The sequence below is a fragment of the Notothenia rossii genome, assembly GCF_949606895.1.
Source record: "Notothenia rossii genome assembly, chromosome: 2".
Taxonomy (NCBI): domain Eukaryota; kingdom Metazoa; phylum Chordata; class Actinopteri; order Perciformes; family Nototheniidae; genus Notothenia; species Notothenia rossii.
This window is the reverse complement of record NC_136904.1, coordinates 42,448,335-42,475,899: the sequence shown is the minus strand read 5'-3', so window position 1 is coordinate 42,475,899 and position 27,565 is coordinate 42,448,335. Positions and strand designations below refer to the sequence as shown.

Below are 27,565 nucleotides of genomic sequence, written 5' to 3'. Positions count from 1 at the left end.
TTGGGCTCCGATCCTCTCTGCTCACCCACTGATGGATGGCAGGGGCTGCTGGGAGGAGGTGCAGGTGGGGGGGGGGAGAAGGAGAGCGGCGTGGACATCGACCTCACCCTCCTTCCTTGCTACCTCCCTCCATGCCCTCTAGTTTGTACACTTCTTCTGTTTCTTGCTTTGAACTCTCTTTTCAAATCAATGTTATATTTTCTTCATCTTTAACTGACACACAGAGATGAAATCTCAAGCAATGATAAACACACAGTTAGGGACATTTTGCAAATGTTCTGTTTGAGTGCTATGGTAAGCAATCGTCTTTTTTACGGATGACATTCTGGCATCTCACAGTGGGGAAAGCACAGGTGTAATTGTGAATTACTCAGTTCAAGATGCAGTTTGGATCCATCCTTTTTATGCTTTTCCTGATGTCTATGTTATCTTTTTTGTGTATTGCTATGTATTATAGCGACCTATGGACTAGGGTTTGTCAATATATATAGTATATATATATATTTTTTTTAAATCACACAGCCATTGTCACACCAACTACACCCAATGTCAGAATCAGAACCAACATCAGAAATATTTTAATAATCCCGGGGTAAAATATTTTTTTGTGACAGTTGTTTTTTACTCGTAATTGTCCAGGATCGATGGGAACATTTTCCAGATCTATGCCCTTTTATCTCCGCTCCATCTCCGTTGCCCGCTGAGCAGCAGCCATCATCCTCTGTCTGGAAATAGATGATCAATTTGCAAAATAAAATATCAAAAATATAAAAAGCCAATGTTGTACTCAGCCAATCATTATGATCAATATCAATTACTTTTCCAATCAATCACCCTACTATGAACACAGTTGGTTATTCTCATGTTGTGTGAAGAGATCTTATGATTTTGAGCCATCTAGTTTGGTCCATTACCAGCAAACAAAATGATTACATTTGATCAAGACAAGAGGTGACTGTTTACCCTATTGTTTTTGCTATATAAAGTATAATTCTAAGAACAAAAGTAACTTCAAATGCAAGTGATTACAAACTCCTTCTGTAATGCTATGTACAATGTTTTTCAAGGCCACCAAAAAGAAGAATGTATCACACATAGTGATCCACATTCTTCAAGACCAGACGTTCCAATAAAAAGAGACATTTTGAAACACAAAAATATATTATTATCATTATTGTAATGCAATGCTAAATATAATTAAGGGAATGAAACATATCAATGATTTTCAAAACTCAAAAAGAATAGTTTTGCCTTTGTAGCTGTTCTCGTCTGTGATTGGCTGAGTAGGTGGTGACTTTTTGGTAAAGCCTGCTGCTTTAAAGCTCTCTGCAGCACCAGGCCTCTGCATGCGCTGAACTTTTAAACCCTTACATTAACTCCCTGACACTTAATTGTTACCAGCACACAAACCTGCACTGTAAACGTCTCAACCATGACACACAGCTGCCTACCATACGCACGCACACACACACACACGCACACGTGCACGCACGCACGCACTCACGCACACACACACAAAGCAGTGAGTCAAGTCCCTCTCTCTTTAGCTCATGTAGCATTCCTCTCATTCATGGAAGCCGGGCCCTCCTAGTGAAGCGCTTAATTGGCTGCAGATTGCTCTTTAACCTCAGGGTTACCGCGCACACACACGCAGACGGAGGCAAACGCACACGCACCGCACACACGCACGCACACCACTTGTACAGGCTGTTAAAGTCTTAAGGGAAATGGAGTGTGGTTTTAACAACTCAGTGGGGAGGTCAGAGGTCAACAGATTTGTAACAATCTCTAAGGATCCGTCAGTCAAGGCTAAGATGCAAGAGCGACTGTTGCGCACACACACACACACACACACACACACACACACACACACACACACACACACACTCGAAAACAGAGATATATATGTGTTTGGATGCTTACTTTTAGGGGTGTGAATTATTCGGTAATTCAAGATGTGGGTTTGATTCTTGGGGTCATGATTTGATTCAAAACACGAACATATATTCTGTTTCTACTCCAGGCTTGTTTGTTCTAATAAAAAACTTTTAATTAAACATATTTAGTCATTTATAGAAGTTCAAGTTCAACAAAAAACAAAAGGGTTTCCGGCGATGTAAATACAATTGGTAACTCTAGCTGCCTTTTTTTACAGTAACTATTCCTGAAATAACACATTTTGTGACAGCTTCAAGGATTATAAACGTGTGTGTATTCAAACCAAGCCCATGACTTGGGTTTGGCTCAAACAATGATACACAACAGTTTATTAATACTTTGAAAAAGAAAAGTCCCACCTTTCAATAAAGCCATTCAGTAATAATGGGCAATAGAAAGAGTTGATACTGTATGGCAGTGACCATCAACTGGCAGCCCGCGTCCGGCCCGCACGACGGGGGTGACTGTGGCGTTGGCATAGTGGTCAGTGCGTCCGCCCCCCACACATTTTTTTTTTACAACGTTTCGTGAATAATGTGCAGTACCGGAGTCCAACAGAGAGGCAGCAGCTGCGGGACAGTAGACTGCGTACTGTGAAACCTTCCCTGCCTTGAAGAAGAAGCAGCTTCAAAAGTTGAACATTGCTCAACTTTTGAATCCTGAAAATCCTGGAAATCTTCGCTTTGCTTCCCCACAAGGCAGTTCGGCGAAAAGCGAGGCAAAGTGACGTCACCCCCATTCAAATATAATGGGCAGGGAAGCGTTGGAAGCGTTGAAAGATTTTTTTAAAGCTGCTGTGTGGACGTACCGTTATGCGCTCCGCAGTGCCTGAGCGTGCTCCACTAGCAAAATAAAATTATTGTAAATAAAAAAAGTAGATCCACAAAAAGGCATTTTTCTCTTATAGGAGGGCAAAAGGGCTGGTGCAAGTGACTGTGTCCAACAGCAGTAAAACCATGTTATTTTGTTTTAACGATACATTTTCGGAAGTTGTGAATCAATTCCACATTTTCGAAGATGAGACATTGTTATTTAAAGAATATTTGTTTTCTCAAAATGTTCTTCTCCGCTGTTCTTTTAGTTTCTGAGATTTTCTTACTCAGTCTGTTGAAACATGTTGGACTGGATCTGATACACCCCCACGTCTTCAGAGTTGGTTCAGCAGGGTGTGGGTCTTGCCAGTCACCTCGGTGCTTCCTCCCCAATGGGTCGTCTCAGTCCCAGGGCTTTCAGCCCCCTGCCCAACAGGCCGGCTGCGATGCTTTGGTCCTTTAGTTTGCTGCCCAATGGGGAAATGTGTGTGTGCCTATCCTCCGGGGACAACTGTACTCCTCCTCAAAACAGAAGCTCTTTCTGTGATTGAGATTAAACTTTGGCTTTGGAGAAAGAGGAATTTGCGGTTTCGCCGGCCCGCTCAAAACCCGCTCTCATCATCGTTAAGAGAATTTTGAATCAACATATGCGACAGGCTTTGTTTGGATCTATAATTACATTTTGCGTTTGTATTATAAAATGCTAATGGTATATGACGTTTCTGACACTTTTACAATGCAACTCGAGATATTTTTGTTACTGTATGTGTGCACGCGTGGGTGTGCTATAGTCCCTATTGTTTATGGTGAATATTCTTTTCTGCATGACTCAGTCTGCTCTTCCAGAAGAATCAAGATCTCTCCCAAATTAGCTTTTGCATTTTAATCCTAGAGCATGAAGGAACTTACTGCTAATATGATTGTGTTTGACGGAGGGAGGAATCAGAGAGATTGAAGGAGAAGAGAAGAGAGTGGAGGAAGATGAAGTTATTTGAAGCGCTGAGACATTGACATTGGTGTAAAGTAACTACGTAGATGTACCCAAGTACTGTGCTTGGGTACCATTTTGAGGTACTTGGGTATTTCAATGTTGTGCTATTTTGTACTTCTACTCCAGTACATTTCAGAGGTGAATAGTGTACTTTTACTCCACTACATTTATTTTCCAGATTTTGTTTCTAGATACTTTATATATTATTATTTGGTAAAGATTAACACTCCAACAATTATATTCAAGCAACTAAAACCACGAGTGGCTTACCAGAAAATGTATTGGAATTAAGAGGTTTTATGTTAAAAAAATATTTTACAGTCAAAGCTTCTTACATCTTCTTGCTTTTGCTTTAAAATATTTGTTTACATTTTTTTTTTTCAAATATTTGTACTGAAGTAGGCTACCATTCCCCTTGCAGTACTTTTACTTTTACAGTGTGGTTTTAGTAATAGGTAAATAATCTGAATACTTTTCCAATGACCGGACATTGAAATTGATTGCGTTTAATCATCTGATCTAAAGAATAATAGCTTGGAGAGAAAGACGGTTCAGGATAATTTTTAAGGAACAATGTCAGTCATATGAATGATTAAGCTACTGTAGCGACAAGGGGCAGATCATATTACGGACGCCATTTTGTTATTTTCCCCTGCAATCTTTCAAATCTCCAGCAGTCGTTTACTCCAAACAGGATGGTGGTGGTGTGTGTATGTATGTATGTGTGTTTGAGCTGGGGGGGGGGGGGTGCAGGCAGGGTGGCATGCTCAGAGTTAATACAGCAAATTGTTGTTAGATGCAGGTCTCCCTCTGCCATGCGTTTTGGACAGGAAGGTAACGTGATTGGCTTTGTTCAGTCTTCCTGGCAGCCGACACCAGCTGACATCTGTTCCCTTCTAACCACTCAGACTTATCTCCATCAGGGAACACACACACACAAACACACACACACACACACACACACACACACACACACACACACACACACACACACACACACACACACACACACACACACACACACACACACACACACACACCCACCCACAAGTATCACACAGAACAGACATGTGCGCACACACCGATTCACACGGTCATACACACTTGAGGGGAAAAAAAGCGCACACATGCTTCACACGCACACACTCTTACACGCTAATGTTGTGATAATGGAGAGTTCAGTGTGCCAGTTGTGTGTCGCACAAAGTCAAAAATATATATATAAAGCATGCTACTAAATCTACATTTTATTGGATTTAATACAGCAAAAACTAGAAAGAAAGGAGGCAGCTGATTTGCTTATGCATTCAAGGCTGATTGTAGTGGGGTTGCAAATCTTATTAATTTAAATTATTGGCGGCTGAGTCCCTGGCACGGAGGCCTGGGCGTATATCTTAGACATGTGGAATCTGAAGGCATAGTGGCATGAGCGCTTTCCGGGTAGACGAATAAAGAATATCAGTCAGTTTTTGCCTCTCTTAAGCAAATAACCGTCTGCAGAACTGGCCGCTGCATAAAAGGCTGCCTTTTTTCCGCATCTGAGATGAGAGGGTGAAGCAAAAAAAAAAGAAAAAGAAGGGTGGGTGAAGGGAAAAAAAGACAGAGGTCTGCGTGTGAGAGGGGTAGGCTGTTTGAAATTAGCCCTCCACCACTCTGGGGTCCTGGGAAATGGATGTGACATGTCCAGATTTGGTGTTTTTGTTGCAATTACCAGAAAACACCAGATGAATTCTTTGCAAGCCATGTGTGCCGGTTTGTGTATGCATGAGCGTGTGTGTGTGGTGAGCGCGTACACGCATACGGATGTCTGAGTGTGTGTATGTGTGTGTGTGAGCAGGTGGCGGCATATTTGAAGATGACAGTAGGGGTCTGACCCATGCCAGGCCCAATAAAGCGGCCTTGTGATGGAGCTTATGTGACACTCTGTCCCCAGGGCTCTGAGGTCTCTCTCTTACACACATGTGCACAACACACACACACACACACACACACACACACACACACACACACACACACACACACACACACACACACACACACACACACACACACACACACACACACACACACACACACACACACACACACACACACACACACACACACACACACACACACACACACACACACACACACACTCTCACAGAGCCTCATTTCCCTTGTGGTGCTCCCAGTCATACTGCACTGGGATAGCTGTGGGTACGGCTGAGGTCTGTGTGTGGTCTCATGACAGCTCTCTGTTAGCTAAGCGCTAACGCTATTGATCCCAGTCAGCTCCGTGTTTCCTGCACCGACTTACTCTGCCACTAGGAATAACCACCTATGTGTGTTTTGAAATGTTTTGAAGTTGCTTACACTTGTAAAGTTGTGCTGAATCATATGGAGTCGCTCGGTGTTGTTCTGTGCGTCACACTAAACTAGAAAAACCGCAGCAGAATACACAGAATGCGCCTCATACGCAGGCGTACGATAATTACATTTGAAAATCTCTGAAAAGTCAAACCAAACTTCTTGGTGTGGAGTTCAGAAATAAACCGCTCAATGTCGTTTCCATAGATCTTTTGATTAGGATATTACTATTGTGTTATGCTAAAGGATAGGAAAGTTGACATCTGTATGCACATGCTAACTTTATAATGGTAACCTTCTCTCAGACTATTTTCCTCCCTTTCAAACAGAAATCAAATGGTCGTGCTAAAGATAATTAGATTTATTTTCAACAGTTTGAAGTTCATTATCAACAAGTCAAGTGCATTCCCAACAATTTGACTTCATTCCAATTCAATCTTGCTTCTGCGTTTTGTAAATATTTTTTTATTTCAAGAATGAAGTTGAAAGGTTGAGAAAAATATCAACCTTTTAGTTAATGCACTAATCCTAATTCGATTTATTCCTAAAAGTGTATTATTTATTTCAACATTTCAACTTTATTCTCAACATTTGACATTAATTAATCCTGCTTCTCTGATATATTTAAAATGTTTTTAAAGTCAAAATGTTGACATGTTAGCTTTCAAAGTCAAACTTTGAAAGCTAATCTGATTTATTCTCTGCATTTTGTTTTAATTCTGACTTAATCTTGCTTCTTTGATTTTTTTTTTATTCTGTTTTTAGATAATTAATTTGAAAGGTTGAACATAACATTAACCTTTCATGCGCTAAAGCTAATTCGATTTTTAAAAAACATGTGATGTTTATTCTCAACATTTCAAGATTGTTCACAACGTTCTGACTTAGTCAATATCTTGCACATCTTGCTTCTCTGATTTCTTTTCTTTTCTTTTCTTTTCTTTACCTGGCACTTATTTGGAACATTTCTTCTCATTCTCAACATTTTTACTTAATTTTCGACATTTTGACTCTTCTTGAAATGCAAAAAGAACAAAAAATTGTTCCTCTTCTCATTGTCTTTCTTTTGCCTGGCCCTAATAGTCCTCTGTACTTGTTAACAATGGGCCTATCTGTGAATACAGCCATGAGGCTAACACGAGGAAGCAGAGTCAGAGTGGTTCCATCATAGATCAGCTTGACAGTAATGCTGTGAGGCAGACACAACTGTCTCTGAGACAGGGAAGAAAAGAAGGTGGGATGTTACCTGTCAGATAAACAAAAATCCATCTCATCTCCAGACTCGTACGTTCTCTCTGATGCTTTGTCTCGCTCCTTCCCTCCATTGTGCTGTTGGGAGTGAGGCACATTGTATGTATTTTATCAGGCAAGGACGCAGGAATGTTGTTACAATAAACAGAGAGTCCTTGACACCTTACAGGTGCGTACAACAACTTCACACCTTGGTGGCTCGCAGGCAGCTGCAGACAGAGAGGTAATTATCTGAGGACTGCTTCAGCACGTTATCTGATACTGTACAGTACACAAATGTGGAGTGAGATTTATTTGGACGGGGGTGCTCACTCTGCTGTTTAGGAGAAACATTTTGCAACTTGCAATAGTGTTTGGAGACCGAATGCGCGTACTAAGTGAGGCACAGTGTGTCTGCAGATTCGTCAGATGAATAGTTATTGTCTTTTTGTGGTAACATTTCAAGATTGCTAAGAGAAGCTTTTGTGCGGTCAGATTTGGCCTAATTTTTTTCTTTCTTCCTAACATTGGAGATTTGGCATTTTCGATTACTATTTGGCTCGCTTACATGATTTTCAGTTTGATTTTGAAGTGGCCACTAGAAATGTTGGTATTAACTTTTTTTTTCTAATATACTCAAACTCCTTTCTGTACATCGATTAAGCTTTAGTAGTACAGAGGATATCAATGCTGGTAAACAAGGAAGGGAAAATAGGAAAGACTTATATAGGGAAGGATTTTCTTTCATCATTTGTGTCTTCCATATAAAAAACAAACAGATTTCAAAATCTCAACAGTGCATCTGGCATCAGCTGACTCACTCTACCGTATCTTTAAGCACCATGCATGCGTTCTTTCATTTAGGCGGTTTCAATGCCTAAAACTAGGCTTATGTTTCTTTTTACAGTTGAGCACGAGGTCTGATTTCTGCCTTGCCTTTCCCTCCATGTAATGCTTTGGGTCCTTTTCTACGGGTTTCATGATCATTTGGACCTTTAAAGGGGGTATTATGCTCTCTCCGCTATATATTTCATTTCAGTTTAAGCTACAAGTTTGGTTGTCTGTGGAATTTTGGAGACTACATACTGTATTTGGATTTACCATGACGTGGTTGAGAGACTTTGTATATTGTTGTTTGTCTCTGAGCATTTCCGAAGGGGTAATACAGTAAAGAAATGTAGCAAACAAATGTGGAAGAATAAGTCTCAAGGTGGGCAACCTCTTTTTCAGTTGTGGAAAGACCTAATGTTGCTAAATCAAGTATGCTCTTAAAGAGGCATTTCAAATTCCATTATTCCATATCAAAATAACAATAGATATATTTTCCCAATGATGAAAGATACCTAGTCCTATATTATTATGAATCATATTTCCATCACAGCAGATATACATCTCAGACTTTTGTAAAACATATATATTTTCATTGCTGATTTGTGTTACATTCACATGAACAGTTTCTTAAGAAGGGCAATGGCATAATTGTCTTTTCCCTCTTTCCTGAATTTAACTTGGTTTATAAGGGTTATTTGGATAGTAATTTCTCATTTTAGTATTACCTTTTGACTAAACCACAGTTTAACCTCAGCTCATATCACCTCAAAGTGTTACACAATTAGATCCACGCATTTCAAGTGTGAACAAAAATCTCAAGGTGATAAAGTATGAATTTCTCTCGCTCTTTCCCCCCCTCTGAGCTCTGTCAGGGAAAAAGTGTGAACTAACAAGCGTCCAGCAGCTTGTAACACAAAGGGTCGTCTACACATGTTATTCAAGAGAAGCAGTGGAGTCTGGCCAGCCGCTGCCGTTAAAAAGAGTGAGTGAGAGGGGGAGAGTGAGTAAGCATCGCTGTACAGTGATTTGCCATTTATAATTGGCCTGCAATGGTAGATGGTGGCTGGCAAGGACTGCTTTTTGTGTTGTTTTTTTAAACACAATCTGTGCCTGCGGTCGGGGCGATGCGTCGCTAATGACAGACAGCCAGAGTGGTGTGGAAGCACAACAGCGCCTCGCAAATATGTTCTATCAGATTTCTGATAGATGATGTTTCATGGTAACAGATCATGCAATTGTGGGTGCTTTCTATTTCAATTGCTTATCTTCACAAACATTGTGGGGGAAAAATACCCATTGCTCATTAAGGGCATTGAATGCATCGCCAAATGCCACATTTGAAACCTTTATTTATCCACCGATATTCCGCTGAGCTGCTTCTCTTTGCCAGTAACACTCCGCTCGTACTCCACACAGTTACAAACTGGTGGATGCCCATTAAAACGCTGAAACAGTCAGGGGTGAATGTCCCGATGTGCAGAAAAAACATTGGTCAAAATAGAGATCATATCCAAAAGGGACCCAAGGACACTCAGTCCAAAATAGACCAGAGGATAATTACAATTAAAAACCTAGTCGACCCCAACTGACCAATGGTAAGCCACCATTTAACGAGTGGCTGTTGTCAAAAAGAGCAAAAAAAGTCCCTAAAATAAACTTGCATTGTATTTGTCATTTTTGGGATTACATTCATATTAGAAAACCCCAATGCTGTTACACATGCACATGAGCAAAAACACTGCCAGCCAAATAAGACATGTGAGCCAAATCATATGAACCTACCACAGTGAGTAATTTAACAACAACTACTTGGTCGAGATTAGGGAACAATTGCTGCCATTGTTGAGTCAGACCGACACTGAGGAACAGCGGTCTCCTGCGTCCAAAGTTTGGTTGAGACCTCCTGACTTTGACTTTACACAATTTCCTATTCTACTTCCCACAAACTAGAATCGTAATTGATATGTTTTTGGAGCAAATATAACTAACAATGCTGTGTTTCTTGGAAGTAAAATTGTCCTACAAATCAGAAAACAGTTTAGACTTCCACCTTAAAAGCCTACTTGTCCTCTCCAATGATCATAATTCATCACATGATTATAACTGATAGCCACTCTGCTTGGATCCTTTTGCATATTAGACATATAAGGCACATAAAGTCATCACTTATAAAGAAGGACCTTACCCAACCTTATAAGAATGCCATTTGAACCCTGTCTGACTTGCATAGCAGAATTGGTCTTGGAAAACTAAGTAGCTGTCTAGTTTTATCTGGTAAACAGCCGATTGGTCAGAAGGTACAGTCTACTACCTTACCTGGTAGGTTTTATTGGTTATTTATAAGTATGACTAGCAATAGATGGAATACAAGAAGATGACACTTACGTCTAGCCACTGTTGTAACTATGACAGGACTTTCACCATGAGACCAGTGTTCACATGCCACGTTGTACCAACAATAAATTTCTCTTTTATTTGACAAACGTGCTTATTTTGACCCAAACAACAATCTTTTCCTTAAACTTTCCGTGTTCATAAAGTCACACTTCTTTCTGTTTTACGTGTTACAAAATGTTCTTTAAGATTCATATTTAAAACATGATAGATGACAGTCGAAATGGTCGAGTCAGTACTATGTTGGAGGCAACTGGGGAATTATTTGTTGAATGAGAGTCCCATTGTTCACAATCTTTCAGTCTGGATAATCAAACCTTCCACAAAACCTTGTCTAATCTCGACACACACACACACACCCACACACCCACACACACACACACACACACACACACACACACACACACACACACACACACACACACACACACACACACACACACACACACACACACACACACACACACACACACACACACACACACACACACACACACACAGACACACACACACAGACACACACACACACACACACACACACACACACACACACACACACACACAACCCCCCCACATATGCAAACACACACACACACACACACACACACACACACACTCACACACTCACACACACACTGTAAGGCAGGCAGAACAGGACCCAGATGCCCAGCCGTGGATAAGGTTTTTCTTTTTATAACGAGCCCCCACCAACACCTCACCCCCATCTCTTCTCTTCCTGATTCCTCCTCCATAAACAATGAAAAGTTAATGAAGAGGTAACTTAATGATGTAATGAATATGGCGGAGCCCAAGGTCAAAGCTGGCTACAGTCTGGGGCTGGGCACAAGACAGGGCCAGGTGATAACACACACATTCAAATGCCTCTCCCACACATGCGCACACACACACACACACACACACACACACACACACACACACACACACACACACACACACACACACACACACACACACACACACACACACACACACACACACACACACACACACACACACACACACACACACACACACACACATACACAATCCCAGATGCACAAAGTCTCTGTATGCATGTGGATCTAAATGTTATTTGCCAGCTGGCATTGAAAATACAATAAAGCCTTTTTGAATAGTTGTCTGAATAAATATGTGTGCTAACAGTAACCCTGAGGTATGTGTGTGCGTGAGGTTTAAAAAAACAACAATAAAGGGTGTTTCTGCATGTGTTTAAGTTATGTGCATTTGTAGTTGTGTGTCTTTATGGCTTTTGCATTCTTTCCTGTGTGCGTAGTGTGTGTGTGTGTGTGTGTGTGTGTGTGTGTGTGTGTGTGTGTGTGTGTGTGTGTGTGTGTGTGTGTGTGTGTGTGTGTGTGTGTGTGTGTGTGTGTGTGTGTGTGTGTGTGTGTGTGTGTGTGTGTGTGTGTGTGTGTGTGTGTGTGTGTGTGTGTGTGAGAGACAGTACAGGGACTTGTTCCAATGTTGAAGCTGGTGATTAAAAATTGAAAAGGTTTGAATGACACAGTAGAGAGTTTGGCGGAGCCAGGTACGATCGATAGAGCTCTGGTGAATGGCCACTACCCCTACTTGTTGGGCTGAAAAGCACTTGGGAATGTGTTTGTGCGTGTCAGAGAGAAAGTGTGTGTACTATGTGCCTTTTAATTGAATTACACTTTAAAAAATGACAATATTTGGAAGCGGGGAAATTTTACTTTAGAGTTTGCTTTAGCCTGTGTGAAATGTCTGGATTTGTGCATGTATCTCTTTGTTTTTTATCTCTAACTGTGAATAATTTTGTCCAAAACACATCAGATTTATTGAGAAAAGAAGTACCTGATTAAAATCAGAAGAAGAAGAAGGGGGGGAAGGACAGTGTGTAGACGGTGATGATACAGGCGGGAGAGTGTAGGAGTTCTCAGAGAGCGGATTACCCAGCAGCCAGGTGCTCTCTGTGTTCGATCTGTTTGGCCTCCGCCGGGCTAAAGAAGTGTCTACACCTCACTTTATCCCCTATAGCCTCTCACACCACAACACATGGGGGGAGGGGATAGAGGAGGCTGATGGAGGGCTGAATGGAGAGGATGGAGACAGGAAAATTGATAGCAAGAAAGAAAGAGTAAGACAGAAACAGGAAGCAGTTAACACCTTACAGTACACTCACTGAAGGCTGTATATGCTTTGCCCTTACACTCGTTGGACTGCTGTGAAGTTGAGTTTCTTTGGCTTTAAATGATATGACTGTGGTCGTCAATGCATTACCTACCAGAGATCGTGTCGGAACAGCCACAGTTTGGAGACATAGACAAAGGCAATATACACGAGCTAATGTACATTTTTCGACAAGGCGTCACCAATAAACATCCCGATAGAAAGACCCACCTAAAAAAGTCAATATCACTTTGACTACAGATGGCCCTTTCCAATGGAAAAAAGGAGTCCATCTACAACTGGTCAAAGTTTGGTAGATCAAGGTACAGTAAACTTACAGTTTTGTTAAATTAAGTTTGGTTATTTCAGTTCACAGTATAATATTATTATAGACTGTATAGCTGCCTCAGGGTGAGTAAACTGGCAAACATAATCTAAATTTATATTGATTATTTTATGTGGGCCACTCTTTACTGTAGGTGTCTAAAAAAAATGTGTACAGTAAGTAATACACTGACTGTTGGCACGTAACCCATACCATCACACTTCAAACATCCAAGATATCCTTTTAAACTATACAATTAGATTTTTTTCCCGACATTCCTAGCAGGCCTACGCATGAGAAACACTTATTTGACTTAAATACACTTTTCCACCTGCTCACATTCTGTCTGTCTGGCCGGAGGCTTATTTAAGTAAAGTGCAGTGCCTCATTTAGACATCATACAGCTACAGTTAGTGTTCAGTGTGAGGGCCAGCAGGGGTCACGCCAATGGCTCCCCTTCAGAATAAAATGGTTTAGCAGGTTCCTCTTTTCTCACTTGAATCCACAGGGAAAATAAGAATGTTTCTGCATATTTTTTTGTCATTATAATGATCTCACCAAGCTTTTAATGCATTCTAGCTTTCTGTTGTCAGTGCAATGACTTGACTCCGTTGTGTTTGTACATTTTTACTACCAGAAAAGAGGATTATTTGCCTTTCAAAATGTAAAGCCAATTATTATATTACTTATGCTTATGGATTTTCCTATAGATAAGATGCAACACGACTGCTTACTTTTAGGCCAACTGCTGCCCCATTCTTTCCTAAATCAAGACTAAAATGACCCAAAGCCTACTTTTGAACGATTCCCCCAGGTGACGTGTATGTGATGAAAATAAAGGGTAAATAACTTACTCTTAAAAGCCACTGTCTAAACCAACCTAGCCCCGCAACCCTAGAATGAGTTCATGTTGCCCTTGACTATGGGTACAATAGTTGTTTACTTAAAGGTAGGGTAGGTAATAATGGAGAAACCAGCTCGAGTGCGCTAGAATTTGAAAGTAGGCAGCCGAAAAAAATGTGCCCCTTCCTTCAAACTTCCTTACAGAGCCCCTCCTCCAACACACACGAACGCGCACATGACCAATGAGGGCACGAGATAAGTTTGTGCACAGATGGAAGGTTGACAGGAAGGTAGGCCATCCAGTTACTTTAGCAGGGCTGGCTCAGATGAGTGGTCGTGCTTTTTACAGCGCTACGGCTTCCACAGATGACATTTTTTTATGGATTTATTGTCAAAGCATTTTATGGGCGCATTCACACCGCAGTACTTTTCCCACAAAGGTTCATGATAACTTAGTTCATCAGAACTCTTTAGTTCTGATGAACTAAGTACAGATCGCGTTCACACCGGAATAAGTCCCTGGGGGAAGATTAGGCAAATGAAGCCGCTGACGTCACTTCTTCTTCTTCTGCTTTGGGTTTACTGGCAGGTCGCAAACAACTTCACGGCGTATACTGCCGCCCAAAATCCCCAGCCGGAAGTCCCCGGAGTTGGGGACTGGCTTCAGTAGAAGCTGCTGGGACTCCCAGCAGCTTCTACTGAAGCCTTCCGAGTAAATCGCCAGAACGCCGACACCTCCTGCTCTCCACCGCTCCCATGTTTTATTTTGTGTTGTCATAAGTTAGTCTCTCTGCGTTTCTGCGCTGGGCTAATGCTAATGCTAATAATGCTAATGCGAGGATAAGAAAATGGTGGCTTCACAACACTTTTTTGGAGTTTTACGGGGCTTGGTTTGCAATACGCCCAGGCAATCAGAAATATAGCTCTTTTCTCACAAGAGAGCCGCATGAGAGTCCCTGCTCTCTAGCAGGGACGGAAAAGGGGGTAAAAAGTTTCTCATGAACTCATTTTAGTTCCGGCTCTTTTTGGTGTGAACGCGACATTTCGGAACTATATCGGAACTAAAGTGGGAAAAGTACTCCGGTGTGAAAGCGGCTAATGTATTCATTGCTATCGGGGTGTTTGTTAAGAGCATTCCATGGAATATAACAAAAAGTGTTTCTGAAGTGAATTACCTACCCCACCTTTAAGTTTAAACATATTTTACCTTTTTAATGTGTGCTAATCCATAGATTTGTGTTATTTTGCAATGGCAATGTTTGCAGCACTGCTGAACTGTGACCAACCACTTTCCCACTGAAATAAGTTAAGTTCCAGTTCCCTGCTGTGGCTAGTATGGTTTGCAGTTTGTTCAACTTGCGAACCACTTAAGAACAATAGCCTGAAAAGAGCTGTCATGACGTCACCACTAACAATGCAAGCAGGAAGAACTTTCTACACTTCTCCAGAGTGAAGTGGCTAATGGTGACACCATGGCTTATCATTTACTGCTAGTCTTACCCTGTCGTCCAACGAGGTATAGCCTAACGTCTCCTAACACCAGATGCAGCTTGAAAGTATAAATCCACTGTCTGAGAGTCTCACCTGATGTATATTTCCCATGAACGTACATTATCTTCTCTTTGGCAACATAGCACCATAAATAAAGCTTTGCCTAATGTGATGTTTCTCTAAAAGGAGGATGTAAGCCTAGCCACCAAAGCTAGTCCAGCTAATCAATGACAAGATTTAGAGCAAACAAACTAAACTGTACTTTAATTATTTAGGGCGTGTTAAATGGAAGAATGGTTGCCAGCCCTGGAACCGCTTCGGTGAAAAAGCTGAACCGATGTAACCACAGATTTTCAGGCCCCTTGTCTTTGAAAGCAGTGCCCAAAGCATTACTATCTACATATTCTATTTGTGCTTGCATGCATATTGGTGGCTCAGCAGGCTGCATTAGAGCATCTTTCTTTGCAATCTTTGTCACAAGTCACTCACGCCTCCTTCCAGCAGGTCTGCACCCTCAATCCCCTCTGAGTTCTAAAAGCACACTGTACTAAACTTAGCTTCCCCGAGGCAATCTGTGATCCATCTGATCTGCTGGACAGCAGGCATGGTAATGTACTGGCACTGTAAGATATTATATTATAAGCATGGATGCTCTATTATTAGATGATAAGAATAGAATATCTGATGTGCTGTGTTTTATGAAGGTCAGAGAATTGAATCAGAAATATTTCAACGCTGACCTAGACTATTTTGCATATTATTATATTATCACATGGGTTGCATTCTCATTTTAAAACCCATAATGTAGCCTGAATGAGCTTTAATATATGCATTTATGGTTTGTGTTTACGAGGGACACTTATGTGCATAAGACCACACAGTGAAGATAAGATAAACACGTGCTTCATTGTCTGGTTTCAATATAAATGTGTCTTCCATTCAGAATACAACTCTGCAGTTGCAATCACATACAAAGAAGGAGAATCAGGAGTGCAGGAATGTGTGGAAATGTAGCTGCTAATGTGCTGACGGCTCACACCGTGCGTGACTTCCTGTCCACCAAGTTATCAAATCCATTTCTTTATAAGGAAATGTTGAATATTTTGAAGCCACTAATGGACCATGATCATACCTTCACCACGAACTATCACAAAATGCAACAGCATGTTCGGCACATGTGATCGGCTCGTACGGTATCATGCGGTCTGATCTTTCCAAGTTGCATCGATGGAGTGTGTACGTTGAGCACCGTGTTAACTCAGGGTCATTTTGACAAGTGTAAACGCTCAATCTCCCCATCAAATTCCATTAAACCCTGTAAGAACACAAACACACACTCCAGAAAAAAGAAGCCCCCAAGCAGCAGCATTAAACAAGTGCTCTCATTTGGACATAAATAGTGTGATCTTACTCATAAATCACGCTGAGATTGTACATTTGGCCCCGGCTAAGGCTTCAGGTTCGCACACCCCTTCTGTAAACAGGTTCTCTTTCAGCCTCTCGCAACTTCAGTGTGAGCCGGTAGACGTGCAAGACTGTGTGTAAATGTGTGTGTGCAAGGTTACCGGGCTTGATCCATTTTAAAAAGAGCCTTGCTGTAATCAAAAACAATAACCGCTCAAAGCGTAAACTCTTCCAAAGTCCCCCCCCCCACTCCATCCTCCACGCTCGCCTTGAAGTATGAAATAATATTCTGTGTGTGGGCCCTGGCCGAACGCTGAGAACGCAAACATTTCACAATAAAGTTGTTTAAATAAAGGCCTTGGCATAGATGGCTGGGAGATAGAGGACATGCTGCGTTAATTACAAGCGCCCGTTAAAATAAACCGCCGGTATGAAATATGACTCCCCCCAACCCTCCCCACTTTCTCCCATATTTAGGGATTTTTACCTATAAAATGTCAGCGAGGTGTGTACCTCACATGTGCTGTTTGGATACCAAACACAACAGCAGCCCTTCTGGTTGGAGATTGGAAAAGAGAGATAGACAAAGAAAAAGAAAAAAGGGAAAAGGAGGGGGATATGCACAAAAAAACACAACAGAGCTCTACAATCAACAAAGAAAGTAGTGTTTACCCTGCATTTAAAGACTTATGAATTCTTCTCGCCCCCGCCTGGCCGTTGCATGGCATTAACTGAAAGGGGAAAATAGCCCAGTTAAGCACCCAGTTTATTATTCTTTAAACTCTTGTCTGAAAAGTAATATGCTTTAAAGGCAAAGAACATGTACCCTGCGCTCTGTATCTGTTTCCCTTAGCAGGCGGTATGTGTGTGTGTAAGTGAGTAAAGTTACATCGCCAAGAGAGAGGCAGAGAGATGGATTATTTTTCCTGAAGCGTGGACTTAAGTTTCTGCTCTCTGCTGCTGGGTGGCCCACTCCTCTTTAGCCGTGTTAACATAAGAATAGAGGGGTGGCCGGGGGGGTGAGGGAGGTGGAGAAAGGAGGGAGGCAGTCGCTGGGTAGCTGGTTTAAATTATTCTGCGCCTCCGCTGCTGCATAGCAGGAGCTGTTGTTATCCACTTAGAACATCAGACGATTTGTTCCTTCGCCCTCTCTCTTCTCTGCCTCTCTCAGCGCTGTGGGCGTCTTTATTCGGGAACCTTTGTACCAGTGTTATGTTATAACTCCTGTCCCGGCCAGGGTGCACCTCGATCCCTGCCACTTGTTTGCTTTTCCTGTCCTTTTTTAAAAGTTTGAGATTATAAAATACTTTTTAAATGACCTCGAAATCAATTTCTTAAAGCATTAAAAGCTCCATATCTCATGTTAACCTCTTAAAAAAGTCAGTTTTGCTTTGTTCTTCATTGATACAACATATTGATATGTGTTACCTCCATTAAACTAAACCAATCAATCCTCCATTCTACTGAAAGATTCCCCCCAAACCCTAACCCTAACCTCAGAAACCTACATATCAAATGTGAACTCTCCGTACGGTGGGCTGCCATCTAACTCAGTGGCGAGCGCGGTGACGCTCGCAGGCACAGATGAGGAATGCAGTTATGAAGAGATGTTTGTATACATTCAGCCTGCGCCTTGGAAAGCAGCGATGGTAGTTGAGCACAGCTTAAAGACATCTGGATGCGATGAAATGCCATTTGTCTAAACAATCAAGAGTCTTACCAAAGCCACCCAACGTGCGCTGTGCTTTTAGTACATACTTGTGCAATGTGCTTCAACAGAAAGCGTTATTGACAAATATTTCATTGCGACAGCCTCGTGGGATCTGAAAACGGGATTTTTTTTCTGTTCGCATCATTCCAGCTTTCTGCTGTAAACATAAAGTATTTGTGACGGCTGTGTACTTGAGGATGGATGAGATGCAGGGAAGTTCATTTTGAAAGGGGGGGAAGGTGGAAATAAAGAGAGACATTAAACCCTGGTGGCATTTGATTATAAATAAGACTGAGGCAAACCAGTGAGATCATAATCTAAATACTTAAATAAAATGCTCATTTGTAGTGGAAAAAAAAGAAGAATGGTGAATAAAACCACTCATATTTTGTGGTTGACAAGCAGCCATCGCTGGAAACAAAAAAATCAGAAGAGTTTAAATGAACTTGACTTTCAAACGATGTAATATCAACATGTCTGGATGGATGTCTACAGGGGCTAAAGACACTAAATCATAAGATAAACAGATAGAACGAGGTATCATCTGTCAAAAGGAACGCCACACCTATGGATTCATTTTCTCCTTAATTCCATTTAAACGAATGGTCTGGGCGGTCATGGCAGCCAGTGTTCTGACTATGCCAATGATGTGTGTTTGTGCATGCGTGCGTTTGTGTGTGTGTGTGTGTGTGTGTGTGTGTGTGTGTGTGTGTGTGTGTGTGTGTGTGTGTGTGTGTGTGTGTGTGTGTGTGTTTGTGTGTGTGTGGTGGTGAAGGGGGCAGGCAGACATGACTGGGATAATAAGCGTCATGGAATCTAATCAGATTTCTAAGAGGAATTGATTGTTGTGAGGCAGCCGGTGCAGGAGTGGGGTTGACAATAAGCTGAAATATAAGTGTTAATTTTTATGCTAATCCTCTGGCATCTCTGTGTGATGCAATTTGGTCCAGCAGCTCCTCGACTTTGCGCCGCAGATATGAAATTGTCCCGCGCACACAGAAAATGTCAGCTTGCCAGACCCTGAAAGCTTGTAATTTATTAGGTATGTTTCTATTAGTATGTGTCACAGTTGTTAGGGAGCCACATGCACAGGCAGGCAGCCACTACCTCACTCTCACCCTCCCTTTCCTCCCTCATATCTCACTCTTTCTACCCCTCCACCCACCTCATCCTCCTTTCCCCATATTTTTTTTGTTCCTTCCCCGCATTGCCATCCACTTTTTTTATGTAGCACACACACAAAGGCACACACCGTGCTTGTTCTTAAGATGGTCTCGGCTCACTGGCTGCTACACTGGGGCCTTAATGTATTATCATATATCGGGTGGTCCTTGCCCCCTGGACAAAAGGCTATTTAATACAATTTAATGACATTCCCAAGAATGAGGGAGGGGTGTGGGTGTGTGTGTGTGGGGGGGGGGGGGGGGGGGGGGCTGGAAAGTGAGGGATAGAGTAAGAGAATAAAAGAGAGAGGGAAGGGGGGAAGAGAAGAATGAAAAAGAAAGGCAGAGGCCCAGATGAAAATAGCATCTGTGTTTTTCATGGCTCGCCCATGCAAACATTGCTGTGTAAAAATCTGACTCTGTCTTTATGTTTTTATGTAGGTTTCTGCCTCCACCTGCAGAAGAAATGCAGTGGGGGTGTCGGTAGGGTGCTCGAGGTGTTGCATGTAGTGAAAGAAACACACAAGAGTAATAGTAACGCTGCAATGTGAGCTACACAATACGTTGCTATAGCTCTATTATTTATATGTTCATATGTGTATGTTGTGCCTCGACTGTCATTTTCAAAAAGCTCTTTATGTGTCTCATACTGCCTGTGCTGCAGCACCTCTTTTCACCCTATGTCTGAAACCAGAGCCCAGCCTGCTCTGAGTGGTTAGCTTGCCTGCTCTGTTCTGATTGGGCAACCGCTTTGCCATGTTCCGCCCCTTAGCCTCACTTACAATTTGTTGGAGGGCTAGCTAATAGAAGCTTGAGTATTACAAAGTGATGTCATTATGTTACATAAGTAGCAAGGGTTATTGTGCTTTTTGGAGTGTTCCCTCTCCTGTAGTGTGGGCTATAGGTTTGTGTACATGTAAACATCCCTGTGTTCCCTCAGAGAGGGTTTCTCTCCCACACAAACAATAAGAATATATCACCTACAGTTTTGCAATACATCACAATATATTAAATCACAACCCCTTTATCATGATTCGTATATTGCCAAAACGCAGTCCTGATGTTGGGTAATAAAGTATGAAGCATATATTTGTGTTATTATTTTATGTTCAATATTTATTTCCAAAGTAACTATAGCTTTCAAATAAATGTTTAATAGTAAAAAGCAAAGTAGTTCCCTCTTAAAATGGTGATGTAAAGTAGCATACAACAACAATCCTCACCTTAAGTACCTCAAAATGAGCAAAACTACTTTCCCCCACCACCTGTTAGTAAGCTACATACAATCAGGTTTGGCACAGATGTCATCAGTGAGGATAAAACCCAAGGACAAAACAGTGTGTTTCAGGATTCCCAGCAAACACTCCTCTATTTTTAGTAATGTGCATCTTTATGCTTAAACACAGTTAAAATGGCTGTGCTTGGCGCTCCTAAGTTGCGGAAAGCCAGTCAGAACTGTACTCAGCGGGCCCGAAAAACTCTGAAAGGTTTGGATGCAATTCACATATAGGTCAATTAAATGCAACAACATCTGCTCTCTCCCTACTATTTGCATATAGCATTCATATGTTAATGATGTCCCTTGTTTTTTTTTTCTGCATGTGTGTATGTGCATGTGTGTTTGTTTCTCTCTGTGTGTATTTTTTCTTTCCATGTACTTCCTCCCCTCCTCCCAGTCTCTTTGTATCTCCAAACAAAAAGAGATGCAGAACATTTGGATTCATACTTCCTTTTTTCGGAAAAGACAGAGATACTCCCGTCCTATTTTCACTTCCTCTCGATTAAAGGGGAGGTTAGACGAGTGCCACAGTTGTTCCATTGCCGTGCCCCTGTTTTCAACAAGAAGCCCCTTTAACAGCAGAGAAGGCAAGGCCCTCGCTCTTCCCCAAGCAGCTTAATGCCTTATAAATCAATGATGACACAGATGGACTAGCGATAATCTATTTAGAATGCCTCACAGCAAATATTGTTGTGCAGATGATTAGACTGCCAGTTATTTTAACTCCGAACCCTAAACCCGAGCTTCCACTTCTCGTGATGCTCCTCACATTTATACTGATATTTTTTGTTATTCGAGAGACATTTAGCTGGAAATGAATGTTAAAAATTGCAACAATGTGACACACACACATCCAGCACCAAACACTTTTTTACTAGCAGCTATGGGCAGTTATTTGCACTACTTGAATATATTTTTACTGTTGTCATATATGCATTTGTTGTCAATTTAATTTTCCGCTTTTAGTCTAACAAACGTGTCATGTCAAATGTGTGTGAAGCTACTTTTATATATTTATTGTTGTGCCTTTTTTTATATATATATACAATATGTATATATTTTTATATATTTTATTCTTTGGAATGGCATTTAGGTCTCCGTGTTCGTACCACGCACACAGAGAAACTGATAATAAAGTTGTGTGTGTGTGTGTGTGTGTGTGTGTGTGTGTGTGTGTGTGTGTGTGTGTGTGTGTGTGTGTGTGTGTGTGTGTGTGTGTGTGTGTGTGTGTGTGTGTGTGTGTGTGTGTGTCGGGTGGCATGGGCAGCTTGAGGAACAAAAGACTTGAAGAGGTGCTGGTGTCTGTGCCAAGGCCATAATGATAAGGCATGTTTCTTTAAAGAAGGAGGGGGGGAGACAGACCTTTAACAGCATTGTATACTCGGGGCATTTGTGTGTGTGTGTGTGACACGAGGGGGGTTAATGGCAATCCAGGGTGTCTGCCCCTTTTCATGGTCGATGGGTCTCAATTTAGCGTGCAAGGAGGAGGAGAAGAAGAAGAAGAGGAGAGAGGAGGAGGAGGGCAGAAATGAAGTGGAGGTTGTCAGACGTGGCAGCTGCTCCGAGGCCCTGATAAATATAAGCCCTTATTGATCGGTTGAAAATGAAAGATCCCCGAGTGGCGTGCAGTATTTAGCTTCTTGTCTGCCTCGTGTCAGCGGTGGCCTTGCCCTGGAGGGATAGATTTTCAGCTGTGCCTCCGGGTACCGCAGCGCTCGGGGTTTGATTTCATCTTTAACCTTTTTCCGCTGCGTTCCCTTGACCTCTGCAGCGGCGCACGCTGAATTTTTTTGAATTTCATCCATTCTTCCTCGCCACCCATCAGCCCGTCCATCTTCCCTTTTCGCCTGCTCAGGTCTATATTTCATCATCGCCTCCTCTTCCTTGTATCTTTTTATTTTCATTAAGCGATATAGGAATAACGGGACAGACACACAGTGTCACAAATACATACAAACGAGTATTTATGAGTAAAGAGAATAACTAATGCCAACCAGAACAAACTGAGTCATACAACATGTTTTCAGACGTGTGATAATAATATTAATAATAAATAAAAAATAAAGTGATATGAGTTACAATATAATAGTCATTAATCCTAAATAAACATTTCAAATCCTTTCCTGTAAATAATAAAAATAATAAATTATATAAATAAATGATAATAATAATAATAATAATAATAATAATAATAATAATAATAATAATAATAATGATAATAATAATAATAATAATAATAGTAATAGTAATATCAATACAAATAACAACAAGACAAAACTATGTTTTTTTTTATAAGTGAATGGTTGTTAGGTGTGTGTACTTGTTTGGGGCATTGACTTCATTTAGAAGGTCGGGAGGAGGGTCAGAGGTGGGAAAGGTACTCAGATCTTTCACTGTATAGCAGGGGTCGGCATCCTTTTTCATATGAAGTGCCATTTAAAAAAAAAATGTTTATCAGCGTGCCAACGATCGAGAATTATCAACAGGGGGGGGTGGGGTGAGGAGCTTGACGCTCGTCAACTATCAGCCTCGCTGCGGGGAAGCAGCGTGTGGACATGTCAGCGCAACTTACATGATGCAGAATTTAACAAACACATTTAAACAATTGGTTTAAACGGCATAATAATAAGGGCGATCGTCCGTTCTGTGATTGTCCAGAGCACACATGTTCTGATATTAGATTCATGCAGAGTGAGATGAGGTCGCTGTCCCTTTAAGAGAGAGAGGGGGGGGTGGCTTGTGCATGTGTGTTTGTGGATGGTAGAGCGACAGTGAGGGAACGTGTATGTTTCTGGAAGTGAAACGAGGCAGCAGAAAAACAGAGGTCTGTGATGTATTTTGTGAAACAGAAGAACAGTTAAATAAATGCAACGGCCTCCCAAGAAGAGCTCGCCTCTCTCCAGTCATTTAAGCTAAAGTTGGTTATTGAACCTGAAGCTTGTTGCTTCTGCCCTCCTCGACTACGGTCTGGGGGCCGAAAGGAAAGTTCAACACACAGTTGGCCAGTCCGCCCCTTTGTAGCATATTATTTCGATGAGAAATGAGCAGATCGCCACTGGGCTTTCAACTAAATACACAGCCACGCAAAAACTGCGGCATTTGTACAGCTCCTTATGGGTACTGCAATTAGTGAAGTGCTTTCCTCCGTGGTGAAACGATCAGCACTGCACCACAGAGGAAAGCGGCAGAAAGTCACCTGGAGTTAAAGAGAGCGGGGCTGCGTTACGTGCATGGCTTCCTTCTGCAGGTAACGGGGAGACGCGCTCTGGCGGCGGTCTCGTTCAGGATCCGAAAATACAATTTAAATATTTTTGCACACTTATTCCTAGTGTGCCACTGGTTACGGTGCCGCGTGCCAATGCTGGCACGCGTACCAGGGGTTGCCGACCCCTGCTGTATAGTAACAGAGAGTATGAATACTCTTAAGTGTTCTCAAAGCTGGTAAAGGTGCAGCTAGTCTGAATGACTTTGTATACTGCAGGGTAGCTTGTGAATTTACTCCAGGTGGAACTAAAGTCTGATTTAACACTTGATTATATTTCACATCATTCATCTAGATCTGTGAAGTAACTAAAGGTATTAAATACATGTAGTGGAGGAAAAGTACATGATTGACTTCTGAATTGTAAAACATTTGAAATACCCATGTAAAGTACAAGTACCTTTAAAATTATACTTAAGTACATTACTTGAGTGAATATACTTAGTTACTTTACACCACTCCTTTTCTGATCGTCCCGCTCCTCTGTTTCTCCTATAGGTGGCCTTTTCCAGTGAGCAGAGGCAGTGAGGAGCGAGAGGCCACTTGATCCGAACAGACAGGTTCCATCCCAGCATGCAGTTGGTGTGTTAAGGTAAGCTCCCGCACAATGCATACCTTCACCCGTAAAGAAAAAAAAATTCCCTTAACATTTTTCACATTCTTCTAAACTCTGTATTGCTTCTCGCACTGCAACGATAGAACACACACATGAATAAATGCACACATACGCTCACACACTCCAACTGTTCGCTTACCATTTAGTTTTATCCCCAAAGGCACTCTGTCTTAAACCAAAACACACACACACACACACACTCACACACACAGTCACACAGCTACAGTACACTGCTGCTATGTGCGCAGACAGAACTTGTAACAATCTGGATTGTGATAATCTATGATAATCATCCACCACATGCCACCTAAAAACGCACATGGGTGGCATTCAACACCCACACTGGCACATTGCTTCAGTGCGTCTCGCCTCCCTCTGCCGCCCCCCCCAATGTCACTACCTCCAGCGTCAATGTCACCACTTCCTCGGCTCCTTATTTCTCTTTTATGTATGAAGAGGCACACCGGGGAAAAAAGAAGGAATCTCGAAGAATTTATGTTTGGCATTAGTGTAATTGAATTCCACTCGTATATCACAGTAAGAAAGTTGCGAGGTGGTCGGCGATATAAATACAAGGTAGGGATCCATGAAAACACGGATCCGTCCCTCCCCTTTTCCCTTGTCTTCCGAACATTGTCTCCCATCTCTCTTTTTTTTTTATCCTCTCCCTCTCTCCCCTCCTTTAGCTAGATGGATGATAAATTCCCAGCCAGAGAGCCAGCAACAGCTGTTGGCAGACAGGCCTGATATGAGAATAGCAGCATAGGATGAGCAGGCATTAAAAATTAATATGCTATTTAGCCTAGGTGTATTTTAGGTATTTGACATTTTCATGTCCGGGACAGACTCAATTTATTCATAGTACAGAAAAAAAATAAAAGAAATAAGAAGAGAGGAATGGGTGTAGGGAAGGGGGAAGGAGGGGCGGGGGAGATATAAGGCAGGGAACACTAACGGAAGGCCATTGTGGCTTTATGGTCACCCTGTTTCACCTTGCATACCGCCATTGTAATGGTAGGGGTGGGGGGTGTTTGAGTATACCATATATTTATACCGTATAATAGAATATGAAAAGGCTGTGAAGTCGAAACGGTTTCCAAAACGAAACTCCTTCACTTGTAATCTACACATCAAAGCAGTACAACATCCAGGCTGACTTTAAATGGAAACATTGTCAACCTTTAATGAATGTCCAATTATTGTTAATGGTAAATGTGGTCAATACAAGCAAGACATTCCTTTGTGTGTTATATTTATGAGAAAGCTGGGTTTTCCATTATTGCCTTCCACGATAAAAGCCCCACCTAAATTCATACAGCGCTTCACTGACAACCAACTCAACAGATTACAATTACAAAAATGTTGGTATTGGAGACTTACCTTGCCAGGAAGTATTCTAAGTTCCACTGATGTCGTTTTTTCAGCTCAGCTCAGTCCTCAGTGGATACATGTGTCATCTAGATGATTTAGAAGTTTTATGCAAGCTAAGTTTGTAATTTGGTGACTTTACAACAGGTGGTCTGACCTGGGGAAGATCTTAACCCTTGTCCATCTAAAGCTGATACATTGGAGGGATAAAGGACATACTGACAATGACTTTCTTTAAGAAGCATAGCTAGAAGTAGCGTGACTTAATGCCATAAAAGCTCTTTGAAAGGAGGTCAGGTATAGGTTTTTTGTTTTTTTTAGGTATGTGACTTTGACACAGGAGACAGGATGTTTGCATGGCTTTTTTTTTTCTTTTACCAACATTCAACGTTGGTTTCCTTTAACCATGACAACCTTCATCTGCTATGCCAACGAGACACTTAACTTCAGTCGCAGCAGATCAGACACCGTTTCATTGTCAAATGGATTGAGATGATTTACCGAGTCTTGCTGAAGGTGATGTGTTAGAACACTCCTCCCAGACTTCACAACTCCAGGAAGAAGATGATGTGTGAACATTTATGTGTAAAAATTAATAAAACTTCAGCTAAGAAAAACAAGATGCACAGAACAGTTTAGTTGCATGTTGAGGAAAGAAATATTGTAGTAGAGTAGCAATATCCAGTATTCTCATTCCTCCAGATTATAAACTTAAACGCCAGCTGTCATTACAGACAGAATACTCAGCAATGCAAACCTTTCATTCTGTTCAACCGTAAACATGATTAAATGCAATTCTGCTACAAAACACACCATGCATTCAGAAAATGATACAGTGGATAGCTATGTTGTTTGTATTTCAATCTGAAATGTCCCACTCTTTTCCAATGACCCAGCATTGGGGAATTGTTAGACAGTCAAACACAAGACCTGTGGAGGTCCACACAATAAAAAGTACACTCCCATGCTTAGCCATGCTAGGACGGCCCTCTCTCCATCACCCCGTCTCCTCCCCCCTCAGTGATTAATGGCTAATTCTGCTCCAGTACATCTCTATATCCCTCCTCATCCCTCCCTCACTAATCGTTGTGAAATCTTAGACATGGCCTAGACTTGGCCTCCTGGAGGAAGAGGGGGGTTGGATTGGATTGGGAGGAGGGCAATTTCAACCTCCAACAGCATCCACATCACTTTTGACTTTTTTCTTCCTTGATATACCATTGCTTCTTGCCTTTCATTACCTTAAAAATACATACTTTGTTCATCAAGAGGAAGATTTAGGTCAGTTGGTCTTAGAAGACACATTTTCTCACTCTGCACCTGTACCTGGTGCAACCCATCCAACTCCTATCGCTTTATGGTACTTCAGAAAACAATATCTACGAATAGCAATTTGTGTCTTGTCTGTTA

At 41.7% G+C, this 27,565-nt stretch overlaps 1 protein-coding gene across 10 annotated transcripts in view; it reads left to right on the top strand.

The window, feature by feature from the left end:
* Nucleotides 1–27,565, top strand: part of znf536 (zinc finger protein 536) — a 181,764-nt gene that overhangs the window by 121,099 nt on the left and 33,100 nt on the right. For 9 of the 10 annotated variants that reach the window (XM_079662451.1, XM_079662455.1, XM_079662456.1 and 6 more), the window contains one exon: nt 24,670–24,763. The gene's annotated coding sequence lies outside the window, so the exon portion shown is untranslated. Of the gene's footprint in view, nt 1–23,674; nt 23,734–24,669; nt 24,764–27,565 lie in introns of those variants that run through there. The other variant, XM_079662448.1, reaches the window with a different exon arrangement.